Source organism: Brassica napus, chromosome A8 (genome assembly GCF_020379485.1).
Source record: "Brassica napus cultivar Da-Ae chromosome A8, Da-Ae, whole genome shotgun sequence".
Taxonomy (NCBI): domain Eukaryota; kingdom Viridiplantae; phylum Streptophyta; class Magnoliopsida; order Brassicales; family Brassicaceae; genus Brassica; species Brassica napus.
The window spans coordinates 16414803-16427752 of NC_063441.1; the positions used below are offsets into that span (position 1 = coordinate 16414803).

Below are 12950 nucleotides of genomic sequence, written 5' to 3' on the forward strand. Positions count from 1 at the left end.
TAATTTTTACAAGGCCCAACTCTTTTTTACTAATCCTGCAATCACCACTCGACTCGATTTTCCCATGCTTTTGCCTCACTCGCACGACATCGCGAATCACTTCGCGATAGGTCACCCATCCTTTCACTACTCCAGCCGTAACACACTTAACTTTGGAGTTCTAAACGGATGTGTGACGAAAAAGATAAGTTAACTTTGATAACATAGATAGCCAAATCAATCCTCTTAAACTTTTCCATATATCACAACTCGGAATGTTACAATTCACCTCTTCTCAAAGAACGCAACGTCCTCGTTGCTCCCCACGACAGGTCTCAAGGCGCCTTTCGAGTCAGAATTGAAATGGATAACCAGCTATGATACCACTTATAACGCCTCGACCGTTCACAGCTAATGGGATACCCACCCCCGCTCTCTCGGCCCGTGGGTCCCATTCCGTCTAACGAGCAGTGCGTTAAATTTTTTCCAAGGTCCGAAAGTCTTGTTTACTAACCCTGCAATCACCACCCGGCATTTTCATGTGTTTTGGCCTTACTCGTACGATATCGCGAATCACTTCCGGCCGCTAAGTCACCCATGCATCCTTTCACTATTGCAGCCTAAATATACTTAACTCTGGAATTCTAAATGGATGTGTGACGGAAAAAGTAAATCAATTTTGATGACGTAGGTAACCAAATCAATCTTCTTAAACCTTTCTATATATCATAATTCAGAATATTACAATTACTTTATATAGAAATTGTGATTTCTGTAACTAATTAATTTATCCGCTCGTTCATCCAAAAGGAGACGTACATTTGTTCAAGTCTCCAAACTATAGAAATCCTCTTAAGTTATCTATAACCCAAAATCTCAGGACCAGCTCATAATAGTTATAGGTTATGATTGGCGACAACTGATTCGCGGATTTCAAAGCGGTATTTCGAAAACCGCACTCGGTTCACCATTCACACTATCTTGTTTTCAAATGCGTTTTTTGTATACAGTAAAACAAAAAACGCACTTCAAAAAATAACAGAGAGAATAGGCTTATAAAAGCAATAACGCTTCTCAAAAGCAGACCGCATATATTAACCAGCGGTCCAATGAAATCCGCACTGGTCAATAGCTTTTTTCTTATTTTCGATTTTTAAAATAATATTTTAACTCTATATAAATACCTATTGGACAATACTATACTAACATTCATTCTACACCTAAAAAACGTAACATTTTTTGATTCAACCGTTTCCAATATTTTTTTTTCCTGAACTGACTCAAATAAATTGTTTTTTCCTATGTTAAAAAGTAAAATTAGTTATAAAATTAATACTAATGCACTGAATTTAAATTAAACTGGAAATATGTTAAATTTCAACTAAGTAACGTTATATATACTAATACACATACATATTATTGTTATACTGTTAAATTAGTTATCTTTTAGTAAATTTATATAGTAGCTATGCATTCTAAATAATGCAGTCAATCTTATTGTAGTTAATTGAAAATTTAATAGCGATGTGCACTTCTATATCAAATACCTAAAATATAAATTATATACTAATTCTTTTAGTTAAATTTAGTTTAAGTAAAATTATTAATAATCTTTACAATATTTTTAAATTTGTATTTTTAAATAATTTTAGTAGCTAAATTTATATGAACATAAATGTAAATTAAAAGTTTATTTAAAATTATGTATAAAACAATTATGATATTATTGCACGTTGGTGGGTTATGCGGGGCGGGTTGACCCGCTCCACGTAATCCTACTTTATCATGATACTGCTGTTCTGGCAATTTATACGACACGCGGAGAACAAATGGTGCAAATAAGAGATAATATTGCAAATATGTTGTGAGAAAATCAAAATATTCCATAATGTTTTTTTTGTATTTTACTTTTTTAATATGTATGTAATTTAAATTTTTAATTCAGATAAATTTTGGTATTGAAATTTTCTAAATAAGGAAAAAAAAACATCAATAACAGTAAATAAATTATTTTAACTTTAAACTATATTGATTTCATTGATATTTTTGTTTAATATTATTTTTTTTATTATTCAATTCCGCAAACTATACATGTTCACCAATCAACACAATTCCGCACCGCTAATTTTGTCAAAACCGCACTTGTCCCGCAAACCGCACGAACCGCAGTTAGACCGTACCGCACTTAAATTCCGTCCCGCTAATATTACCAATTCCGCGGTCACCATTCGGACCCATAGTTTCCGGTTTTGTTCATATACACATATATGTGTTTTTGTATTGAAACCACAAACAAATGCGCAAGTCATAAAGGCAAACCTAAATACAAGTTTTTAGCAAAAAAAAAAAAAACCTAAGTACACGTAGTGAGCTTGTGGTCACACACCATTAGACAAAAACACAATGAAGTCGCAGAATACCAGTGCTCAAAAGGCACTGATAAAAACAAAATAAAAAAGCGAGAAAATTATTACAAAATCAGTTAAATAAAATAAAAAGAAAAGATAATAGAAAATAAAAATGAGAGGAACAACTAGATTGACGCAAAAAGGACAAGAAATGGAATAAGAAGGGACCATCACTGCCATTTTCACAACCCCTTTGTTGCCTCGCTCTCCCATTACTCATGCATGTAAAAAATTCAAATTTATTTGTTTCTTTCTCATCGACTTTATTGTATTTTTGATATTGTAAAATAATAAAAGTTCTTGGCAAGTCGAAACATAGAGTTAGGATGTAACGAATATAGACAAAAATTTAACGATGTTAAAACCGATATTAACGCAAACATATAACTCACGTTCATTTTGGCAAAGACAACTCTATCTATAACCACCATATGTCAAATCACAAACTTATGAGGAATAGCATTATCATATGACGTAGACTGAATGACGGATAGATGGATGATATGTTTTAAAAAAGATTGATGGATGAGAAATCAAATGATATATTGACAAGACAATAAATCAAACCTTTGAGGCTATGAGCATCTATTATGGGTCGTTGTAAATGCTTTTAGTCAAGAAAAGCTTCTTTGGATATCTTTCAATCAACAAAAAATAATAAGCTTATTTCTATATTTCCTTTTTAATGGTGGTTTTATCTTCTAACTATTAGCAATTGCACACCATCTGATCATATCGAAACTTCATGTTTAGGGAAATCCCGATTAGTTTCTTTTAACTGATACATTTTATCTGAAAATCAAATTTTAAAATGTTGTTATATCATGTAAATATGGAACATATAACGCTATATATTTACATAAAAATACTTTAATACATGTAGTTTGGTATACATTCCATTATCAAGAATTCGTATACCATTAGAATTTCTTGTTCACAGAAAAAAAAAGTGTATAAAATGTCTTGTGAGTTCTGATTACAAAAAAAAATATTACATAGTTATAAGTCTTTGGCTTTCTTATAGAAAACAAAAACGACTTTGTGATGACTGTTTATGTGAGGTCGAGAAGCGAGAAACGTGTTAAAATGAAGAAAATAATAAATATTTTCAGGGTTAGAGACTTGACATCATTGAAGATATTATAAAGCAGATCAATAGAAGAGAGCCATTACCAGTTGGCTTTGGTGGGTAAAGAGTATAAATGCCTAAAGAAGAAGATCCTCTCCACGTACACGTGCGAAAAAGGAGGTTCAGCACGCAACGGATGGTTGTGCATAAGTGTGAAAGGAGGGTGGGATTCATGTGAGAGACTCACCCGATTAAACTCTTTTTCCTAAAGAGAACCATATTGAGTTATAAGGGAAAAAAATAAAAACGAATTAAAAAGAGAAAGATATATTGGTAGGAGGGAAGAAGGTTGAACTGTCAATTGTTATTCCAGGTTTACAATTGGAATTACAAAAAAATGCAACATGAATGCAAAAGGACCTTGTTATATATATTGTCTAACCTTGACAGCACACCATGAAATTTACCTCACAAAAGTGGCTAGGATTATCACAATGTTTTATTAACTAAAAATGAATCCATTAGTTGCGTGGTAATATAACATTAATCTATAATGCTAGCTAGATTCCAGCATGGTGTCATGTCACAAAAAAGTCTCAATGTGTAAATTATAAAAGTGGACTTACATTATTACTTTCGACATTTCCATTAGTTATTTATCCCATATAACATACGTTGTAATGTCAAATATCTATATAACCGTATATGGGATATGCATTTAAATCTGATAATAATAAAAAAATTAGGTAAGACGTACGTGATACGAGATAAGTCTTCAGTCGAAGAAATGAATCTCAATATCCTCACTCCCTAACTAATGTAAAATTAAGGTTAATATATTTCTAAAAAGTTAAAACAATCAAGTTGTTTGATTTTAAAACAGTAACACATGATATATAAGATGTTGAGCGTTAGTGCGCTCGTTCACACATATCGGTCTCAAGAATTTGTCGTTAGTGCGCTCGTATAAAATTTTCAGACTATTTCCGCTTGTTTAAATCCTTTATTCCAATCTAAACGCTTATCTCGAAAGGAAAATATCTACCTTTTTATTTGGTTTAGAATTTTTCAATCGCCAAACCATGAAATGTACATATTTCCCCCTTTTATACTAGTTTTTCTGCTGATTTTCACTATACTCTTATCAATTTTGCATTATTTCTAAGGAATCTTTGAGAAAAAAAATCCATCTATACAGTTTAATGAAATCATTTTGTTAGTGTGCTGAAAACTTATATAATTGTCTACTCCATGTTACCACCTCTGACGTGATCCTCTATATATATATATTTTTTTGGTAAAAATCCTCTATATATATTGAGTTAACATAAGAACCAAAAAAAAACGCAGCCGGATCGATCTCAAATTTGTTGAACCAAAAATCAGCTATGTGTCGATTTCATCGGTTTTCTAGATTATCCCCACACAAACCTAATTGGCATTGTGAGAACTTGACTTCTAATCCTTCCTCTTACCTTCAACACGTGCCAAACAACACGTCCGGTGAGTGCGAACGTCCATCTTTCATTTTCTATCCAATGAGTAGAAAATGTAGACGGAGTTTCATCGTACTTGAACCTCAAGTAGCAAAACAATTATGCTTTCAAGATCGATGGTCCGGGTAAAAAATTAGCTTGGATATTAGATAGTTCTGAATTATTTTGCATTTTCTTGCATTGTTATTAAAATTAGACCATCCTAGTTTTGAAAATTATATGTCTTACATAATTGATCTATGTAGGTTACGAGATAATAAACATGCTAATTAATTAACTCACGGTCACTTCAATGAAAAGCCGATTGTAAGTGACTAACTTGTGGTTACAACTTAGAATCAATTGATTATGACACAATCATTTGTTTTGGTATAGTGATTATCGTTTTAAAAGAATCATAATCTCCGTATAAGGAAAGAATCGGATTTTTCATAAAAATACAAACAAAATGTCTGAAAGAAACCAGAATACTAGTTTGTTAGGACTGATTCACAAAGAACATTTATGGTATTCCTAGGAAGGACTAAGGCTCACGCATATGTATTATAAGCTTATTCTACACATTTAAAATAAATATGTAGCTTTTAAACTATATTGGTTTTTAGCTTTTTATTGGGGAAGATTGATGTGAGGTCTAACCTATGTAATGTCATCTGACGATTGATGAGCGACGCACCAACAAGGATCAGTTTTGAATGGACGTAATTGACTCTATCTGCGAGTTAACCCAGGGTATCCAGAAAAATGATAGCGAGAGTATTTGGAGAATATGGCAGTGTCTTAATATTTTTGCATGATTTTAGACAAATAACCACATAGCATAAAAATTAATAAACTAACCAGAAAATAGTTAGAATATTTTATATATTTTCTACAATATATGTTACTATCTTTTTATATATGTAACAATTATATTTTACTGTGTTTATATAAAAGTTTCATTTAATTGTAATCCAAATATATTTAAATTACCTAAGACTAAATTTTTGAGTTATTGAATTTGTTTTATATTCTATCATTTTGTATTTTTATCAAATTTATAAAGTATATCGATTTGTATTGACAAATATAATAGTGTGATTAGCATAATATATCTGTTTTGTATACTATACTATTCTGTTTAACTGATGAAGTAATCAAAATAGTATTTTATTTAATGATGTAGTACTCAATATGAAAATCTATGCATAATTAAAGAAAAGATGGAAACTATAAAATGCAAAGAAATAGAAAGGAAATCAAGAGATAGTATTGTTTTTACAACTGAAAATGAAATAAACTTTATTTAAAATATTAGCTAGTCACATATTTATTTTGTATAACATTTTTTTCTAATACGTTAAATTGCCCGTATTTTTCTAAGAAGTTGATGACAACAACAAAAACTAAAGAAGAAGATTGGTGAGTTAAAAAAGAAGAAGATTGGTGGGCTAAAAAGTAAGGCGGAGAAAAAAAACAGAATAGTGCCTTCTATCTCTATCATATTTTTCTCGAAGTTTTATTATATTTTTAAAGAATTCCTGAATAAACTCTTAGTAACAAAGAAAACAAGAAAAGGAGAGTCCAGAAAAAGAAAGCCAGAGAGAGAGAAAACGATACCTATACCTCTCTCTCTCTTTTTTTCAGCAGCAAACTCCAAAGGTATTCTCTTCTCATCTGCTCTCTCTATATGGTTATGTTCATCAGTTATAGTCTTATATAGATGATGTATTTAGTTTTGAAAACAGCATAAGACCTTGTTGACTCGCTCTTTGTCTTTCTTTCTTAGTTATGTTTTGTATTATATCATGAAGAAGAAGATTGAATGATTCACATGGCAATAACCAAAACTTCTCCTACTACTACTTGAAGACTCTTCACAATAATTCTATGTCCCAAGATTACCACCACCATCATCATCAACAACACCAAGGAGGAATCATAAGCTTCTCTAATGGATTCGACCGATTAGATTCGACCAGCTTAACAACTCAGCAGAAGCAAGAACATCAAAGAATAAAAATGGACGAGGAATCCTCAGTCGCCGGAAGTGGGATTCCGGTCTATGAAACTGCCGGAATACTATCAGATATGTTTAACTTTCCCGGAAGCAGCGGTGCAGTAGGAGGAGGAGATCTTGACCACGACCAATCTTTCCGGTCAAATAGACAGTTTCTTGAGAAGCAACATCAGAATATTCCGGCGGATTCAGCCGCCGCCATGCAGTTATTTTTAATGAATCCACCGCAACAACCACCGTCTCCGGCATCTACAACCACCACAAGAAGCCACCACAACAATTCTTCAACTCTTCACATGTTACTACCAAATCCATCTCACCAACAAGGCTACACTAATACTATGTCTATGCATCAGATTCCACATCAGCATCATCACCAACAACTGACGTGGCAGTCTCCCTCATCCTCCGACCATCATCATCATCACAACAGCCAAACCGGTGGACAAGGCTTGTCCCTATCTCTCTCGTCGTCTTTAGAGGCTGCAGCAAAAGCGGAAGAGTATAGAAATATATACTATGGAAACAGTTCTTCTAATTCAAGAACTCTTCTTACTGACTACCCTCAACATCATCTCCGATCATCTCCGGTGGCTGCTGCGGCGTCTTCTTCTTCCGTAGGAGCGATCAATATCATTAGAAGCTCGAGGTACACGACGGCCGCTCAAGAGTTGTTGGAGGAGTTTTGTACCGTTGGAAGAGGATTTTCTAAGAAAACCAAACTTAGGAACAGCTCAAACCCTAATACTAGTGGTGGCGACGGTGGCAGTGGCTCTCCATCGTCGGCCGGAGCAATTAAGGATCAGTCTCCTTTGTCGGCGTCTGATCGGATTGAGCATCAAAGAAGAAAAGTTAAGCTACTCACCATGCTTGAAGAGGTTTGTCTCCTTAATTTATTTAGTTTCAATCTTGATTTTTGACTTGGTCCTTTAATGATAGTAACACATTTTACGTAAAAACTTTTCATGAAGTCCCATAAAATTCATATAATTTTAGTCAAATACTCAATTGATCCAAAAGTTATTATAACGAAGGGACAAGAAACGTGATATGACTTGATTGAACTCTTTGTTTTGAAACGATTAATTTATAAGAACTGGTCATAACTTTGATTATTTTGCTAGAGTCTGATTACGCAATCCTAGCTACCATCATTTATATAAAAAATATAAAAATTTAAACAACTTATTCGTGTGGCAGTCGTATTATAAGTTATATTGAGGAATATATTGATGCTTAGCGTTTGGTAGAATCGATTAATCAAAGAAAAATCATTACCATATATTCTACTATCTTCTATGTCTATTCCTTAACGTTACTTAATTATTTACCCATTATCTGAATAGTTATCTTTTTTAGTTGACTTATTTTTCTCACTATAAGTATTTTATTTTATGCTTGGGCTGGGATACGAAAACTTTGGAGTATATTCTGTTGTTTTCAAATTTTATTACTGTCTCATCCTAACGTAACTAATTAGTACTCTCATTTGTTTTTTCATCATTAGTATTCTTCTTGTAAAAAAATCATCATTAGTATTTTGATCGATGAAACTCGTACACAAATATACCTGCTCGTGAAAAGATCTCTAAACTATATATTAATCACGTGAAATATAACACACAAGCTATCAATAACATTGACTAAAAGGAAAAGCAAATATTAAATATGTATGGATTGTATAATGTATAGTTTAATTTTGTTGGCAGGTGGACCGACGGTACAACCATTACTGTGAGCAAATGCAGATGGTCGTGAACTCTTTCGACATAGTAATGGGCCACGGTGCTGCGTTACCGTACACCGCTTTGGCTCAAAAGGCTATGTCTAGGCATTTTCGATGCCTTAAAGATGCGGTTGCGGCTCAACTTAGGCAGAGCTGTGAACTTCTTGGGGACAAGGATGCAGCCGGAATATCTTCTTCCGGATTAACTAAAGGCGAAACGCCGCGGTTGCGTTTGCTAGAACAGAGTTTGCGTCAGCAACGTGCGTTTCATCAAATGGGGATGATGGAACAAGAAGCGTGGCGGCCACAACGCGGTTTGCCTGAACGATCCGTTAATATCCTTCGAGCTTGGCTCTTCGAGCATTTTCTCCACCCGTAAGTAAATTCTTTTATTTCTTACCTTTGCCGTTATTCCTTAACCCTTGTTATAAATCATTTACGATTGGTGTTAAAAAAAAAAAACTCATTTACGATGAAAATAAATTAATTTTTATAACAACTGAGCAAACGCATTTATTTCTTGTTATTTCATCAGTGATTTCTTTAGATCTATGTCAGTGGAATTTTGCTATTTTTTTGTTAGTCAGAGTTATCGAAAAAATGGAAATAAAGCAAAAGAGTAGTGTTTTTGTACTTTTTTACCTCTCTGTCAATTGCTTTATGAGTAAAAACAAAACAGAAAAGGAAAAAGAACTGGATCTATGCTATGTAATCATCAGCTTTTCTTTTGTCTCTTAGATTCTCACGCCCTTGTTAGTAAAAAGAAAGAGAAAGCCTGTACTTTTTCTTGCATATACTTTGATTGTGTTGTATACAGAGAAAATATAAAGAAGATCATTTAGATTATGTTTAGGGCAAAGAGAGAGTGATGTCATTTTCTGGTCTCTTTCTCAGGTATCCAAGCGATGCAGATAAGCACCTCTTGGCTCGCCAGACTGGTTTATCCAGAAATCAGGTCAGTATAAAAATATGAATGTTATATAGAAAATATATATAGTATATGTCTATTACATAAGCATAACACAGTGAAATAATTATTTTCATTAAGCAAATACTATACTATGTTTTAAGTTCGTGCACAAAAAAAAAACTATGTTTCAAGCAAGCTATCTTTCCAGGTATCTTTCTTAACTAGATATACAATTCATGGAATGGCCACAATCTGGACTACTAATGAATTACCTTGTTAGTAATACTCATTCCGTTCCTAAAATATAGACTTTTTAATATTTTCACACATATTAAAAAAACACATTAAACTACCATAATAAATGTATCGTTTTCTGTAATTTTTAATTTTCGATAACTTTTAACTAATAGTAATTCAATAAAATCAATTAATTTTCTTGAAGTTTACAAATTTTTCATAAAAACACAAAAATACATTTTTCTGATTTAAACTTTTTTTCTAAAAAGTCTATCATTAAGAAACTGAGGGAGTATGTCTTTAGAATTTGTCAAATTTTCTTCCACGTATAAACAACTTCATATATACAAAAAATTAAACATATGATTTTGTCAAACGTTTATTTTAAAGTTATAGACGAAAACATAAAGAACAGTTTCCTTTGGGTTTAGAATTTGTAAGATGTTCGATAGAATAAAATAACGTTTTCTCCCTATATATGAACCTAACATTTTAAACTTGTGAATTCAAACACGGTCAAACATTTAAGTTTGAAATAATCTAACTCTATATATACTTATATATATATATATGTACTATCGTGAAGTTTTGTTTTGGTTATACATTGTGAAGTTCGTTTATATAATTAGAACTAGATAACACTTTAATTAATGGCCCAGATTACCTATACACGTAGAATTTGACATTTTAATTAGCATATGCTTAATAGTGTTTAGAAGTTAACCTCACAAAAGAAAGATTGTTATACCAAACTTTTCTCTTCAGGAATGAAGCAACATGCATGAGTCTTGAGTACACTAACTAGTAGGAGTAACTAACTTGAGATAGATCTTTTGCATGGGTTTTGTTTCTTTCCTTCGTTTGGTTTGATACTCTACTTTTATCAATCACACTGCATGTGTTTTGCCTTCCACTCACTATTAACATTTCTTGGGATTCGTTTCGTTACAAACATAGAAGAGAGAGAGAGGAGAGAGAGCGATAGACATTAAAAACTGAAAAGGGACCATTTTCCTCAAGTAGATCAAAGTTTGCAGCTTTCAAGAAACCCTCAATTTCTTGCATACATTAAATAACAAAATGACAAATAAAAAGGAGTCCATTATTTCTTTCGTTAGAGTAACTGTTATCATTAACTTGGTGAATATTTTTTTGTCTTTTTATTCAGGTGTCAAATTGGTTCATTAATGCTAGGGTTCGATTATGGAAACCAATGGTGGAAGAAATGTATCAACAAGAATCAAAAGAATTAGAAGAAAACGAACAAGATCAAGAAACAAAAAACAGCAACAGCGACAAGAGCACAAAACCCAACAACGATGATAGCAACTTCACTCCAGTTCGGACCACTTCACAAACTTCAATGACAGTTGCACAATCAGCAACAACCGCACCCGACGCAGACGCAGCAGTAGCGACAGGCCACCGTCTAAGATCATCATCCGACATCAATGCTTACGAAAACGACCCTTCCTCCTCCTATACCAACGTCGCCGCAGTCTCTAGTTACGCTGGTTCAACCGCGTTTTCAGCGGTTGCTACGTGTCAGAAAGGAATTGGAGGATTTGATGATACTGACATGGATGGTGGTAATGTTATAAGGTTTGGGACAAACCCTACTGGTGACGTGTCACTCACACTTGGTCTACGCCATGTTAGCAATATGCCTGATCAACGCTTCTTTCTGCGATAGAGAGTTTCGTTTGGGGGGGGGGGGGGGGGGGGGGTTGGTTTGATTTTGTTACTACATTTATTTAGTTAATGTATATTTTTTATTTTTGTGTTCAAAATATATTTAAACCCTCACAAGAATACTTTAGATCATCCCTATTTTCTTTTACTTCGTTTCCTCTTGCAAACTCGAATACAACCATTTAACATCATATTGTAACTGTACAACACTACCACTTATTGTTTTCTTTCAGTGGTTTGTTTGTCTAATCACTATCACTTACCATACCATCGGAGTATTTTACATAATATTAGGTTCGGATCATTTCTAGTTCGGGTCTCCTTTAGATACTCATTCAAATTCAAATCATTTTTTGGGTTATTAGAAACACCACAAAAAGTTATTTAAATACTCAAAAATTAAATAAAATTAATACTTCCTCTATTTCACCAAAAAATATGTTTTAGAAGAAGAAAAATATTTTTTAAAACAAATTATTTATATTTAATTCATCTTTATCATCTAATTATAATTAATTTGAATTCTTATTAGTTTAGAATTATGAAAATAGATAATTGTAAAATATGTATTTAGTACCAAAATTTAATATGTTTTGAAAATCTTAAACATACATCATTTTGAATTGGAGGAAGTATATAACATATAAACTTAAACAGTAAAGCCCTTTCTCAAAATAAATAAATAAATAAATAAATAAACTTGAACCGTGATTAAATCCTAACATATAATAGAATTGAATATTTTAATTATTTGTTTTGGTTTTAGATATTAATTTTAGATATTAATTTGTATTTTTTGGATATTTATTGGAATTTGGATACATGTTTTCCGAATGTTTTTGGACCTTTTTGTGATATTTTAGATTTTTTTTTGGGTTCGAGTCGATCGGATAACAGGATGCATTTGGATATTTTATATAGTGGATCAAATTCGTATTTCAAATCCGTTTTTTTTTTTCAGCTCTAGTCGCTGCGATGCTTCCTCGATCTTCCACGGAGATGATGGTGACGGGAACCAAAAACGTTAGTAGACCGAGCAAAAATTTGGTAGTAAAAAGCCCAACCAAATATATGAAAGGCTCAAATATGATTCAAGACTGCGTGCTGTTTTCCCCCTCCTATACCGGAATTTTTTTTTTTTTTTTTTTTTTTAAATACTTATTCATTCATGTTTCTTCTTCTCCAGAGTATCTTTACAACATAAAAATAAAGAAAAAAAGATACAAGAAAATAAAAGAGCAAACAACCCGTGTGAAGCAGATAATATGATGAAGGACCTGGCTAGTGAAGCTGGAAGTTTTCAAACCAAAGAGATAGATATGTTGTTGTTCTTATGTGTGTCGAAGCTGCTGTGGTAACTGAATGGGTAGTGGACCATCTCTCTCTGTCCAAACCCAGAAGTCTTGCCCTTATTTGAAGTTGGATTTCCTTTAT

At 32.6% G+C, this 12950-nt stretch overlaps 1 pseudogene; it reads left to right on the forward strand.

The window, feature by feature from the left end:
• The first annotated feature begins 6599 nt into the window (after positions 1-6599).
• Positions 6600-11765, forward strand: LOC106361430 (annotated as a pseudogene).
• The last annotated feature ends 1185 nt before the right edge of the window (positions 11766-12950 follow it).